Raw genomic sequence first — 2,967 nt, 5'->3', positions numbered from 1 at the left:
TCCTCTTCATGCTTCAATGTGACCAAATTTATCATAATTTTCTAAGTCATACATACTTTCCATACAAAAATAATGCTACACTGCTAAGACAGCACAGCATAGTACATCTATGATGTATCAATAACTTCAAGTGTACTTATTCTAGACATTGCATTCACAGTGACTTGCCTTATTTTTCAAAATTTTTGTACAAATTACTTTGGCAAAATAAGATATTTACATCTCAATAAATAGACTCTAAATGGGAATTACTGCCTCGATGTATGGATGGTACAAATATGAGTCAAGGGTATAATCATTTTTCAAGGTGACATCTAGTTTGATTAATGCACATTCCAATGGACTATATTATCAAAAATATATAATCAATAGTACTTCTGTTATTTTTTGGAGTCAACTTTGATCATCTTGTTTTGATACCCAGGTATATTCACATTAAACAAGTTGTAGCAGCCCTTTTATATGTAAGGCACTGTTATTTACACTGTCTAGTCCTTAATTAATTGGGACATAAAGCTGTTGGTCCCAACATTGTTGGCTTTACATTCATTCAGTAGCTTTCCTAGGGGCTGGGAAAAATCAATCTTAATTCAAAGCCAAAATCTACTAACAGAGTTTTGGTATTGTGATAATTCAGAGGTATTAGCATGAGTACAAGTACCCCCTCTACTGTCCACTTTCATGCACACCTGATGGCCTACAATTTTATGCAGCCGAGTGGATTAATACACGATACGTGACCTAATTACGAAAATGTGACATAAAACCAGACTTGTTAGGAATAAGTCTCTCCACCACATTTCTACATTGTAACAAGAATTAGCATATGGGGTATCCTATGAGAACCACATCTGCTACTGCATCTTATGATCAGCTCCAGAATTTATTAATCATTCTTCAACAGAACTAACATGATTGCAGTGCAATCAAGTACTAAAGAAAACTAGGACATGTTTCATACATACCCTCATGCCATGGCTTGAATAAAAATACCAGAGTCAAGGACACTGGCCACAAAAGTAGATGTTATTCTTTCTTGAGCAATTAAATGTATATTTTGATAAGTAATTTGAGAAAGTGCATAGCTCGTCCAAGCACCAGTGCCATTACAGCATATAAAGTCTGAATATATCAATCGTTCTGATTTGTGACCTTCATAAAACTCACCAAGGATAAGAAAATGTATCGGGTAAAAGATTTTTCCTTAGACTATCTTATAAATGAAGAGTAGAGGTAGATAAGTACGCTTCCAAAAAGTCCAATATTTATGCACTTAATTTCAATATACATTCACAGGTAGAAAAAGAATGTAAACATTGAAATACATGTAGAGTCCACTTCACCTAAACCGACCTCGCACTAGTCAAAAAATCATAAAGTTGAAGATAAGTTCCGTCCCAAATGTAAATAGATGTGTGTTAATTCATCTGTGTAAGTAGAAAATTCACATAAGCCGAAGGATTGCCTCCAGTTCAAGATGGACTGAGGCAAGGTTGACTGTATATATATCCTTACATTACATACTCTCCCCTTGGCAATGTTCACATTAAAGTTACACTACAGCTGAAATAATTTTGAAATAAGAAGAGTGCAGGTGTAAAAAATCTTGTAAAAAATTGTATCAAAATGACAGCACCTTATCAGCAATCAGATATGAAGAATACACAAAAAGATACCCTGTAAAATTCTACCAAGCTACTCCCAGCATATAATTAGTCCTAAAGCATGGCCAGCGGAACCATGGGGGCCGTGGGGGCTCGGGCCCCCACACCTTTTGTGCACCATACAAAGGAACACATAAGGTGTCATCACTTTGGGCCCCCACACTTTTTAAAAGCAGGAAGTACGTAAGTGGCTACCTGTATTTCTTTTTATTGTTCATTTTTTTGTTGAGCTGAGGACCTTTTTTTTTTTTTGCTTGTCAGCTGAATAAACCCGGAAATGGAAGGGGAGATCCCGAGATGAGCTGAGGATCTTTTTTTTTTTTTTTTGCTTGTTAGCTCATGAAACCCGGAAGTGGGCCCCAACACTTTTGAAAACGCTCCGCCGGCCCTGTAAAGTACTTCTGTAATTACATTGCATTCTACAGATTGGCAGTTAAAAAGTAAGGCGAATCATGTTTGACATGTATCTGTAATATGACGATTGCAAATTTTGTGGACCACAGAAATAATTCTTAAAAATGTGTTATTCTGGTAATGCCTATATCTTTTCTCCTGATTGCAAGTGCATTTTTATCAATTCAAAGTAACTGCTTGTGTCTACTTTAATGAACAGAACTAGTTAATGTCTGCTCACTATCACAGCATCAAGTTCCTGAACTCAATTTTCTGATCATACATTGACTGTAAGTCATCTGATTTTCTTCTTTTGGTAACAGCCTCCTATTAGTGTTAAAACAAAGTCTGCATTGAGCAGATTTACGCGGTTACCAAGAAGTTTTTTACAGCACAAAGCCCCACACCTAACAGCCTAACAGCCTCCATAATTGACATCACAACCTTCACTTATTGTGGAAATCAGACAGCATTATTGATCGAAGGAGCTTTTTCTCAAGATCCCATCCCCCCACCCCCAGCAAAGGATAGATAGTAATAATGTCTGAGCTATGACATGGTGTTTGCTATAATTGTAACCATAACAAAATAAGGTTGCTGTTGTTGTTTAAAGCGATATTTGATAAGTACTTTTGCAAACAATTGAATTTGCATGGTCCACCTTATAGCCAAGCACCCCCTCATTTCTGTACCAATTTTGACATCTTTAATAGCATTGACTTCTTTGACAACAAAATATCTTCTTATGAGCTGTACCAAACACGCCATCAAGTGTCCATTAAATGGCAGTAAAGGAAACTATACACCTTTGAAGTACTCTCTGTTACAAATAAATCAGGATGTACATTACGATCATTAATGAATTGCACAGGTAGAACAGGTTAAGGTCTTGAAAACAACGACAGACCAG

The sequence above is a fragment of the Diadema antillarum genome, unplaced genomic scaffold (assembly GCF_040938485.1).
Source record: "Diadema antillarum isolate AM-2024a unplaced genomic scaffold, OU_Dant_1.0 seq00000523_RagTag, whole genome shotgun sequence".
NCBI lineage: Eukaryota > Metazoa > Echinodermata > Echinoidea > Diadematoida > Diadematidae > Diadema > Diadema antillarum.
Note: the sequence above shows the minus strand (reverse complement) of the source record.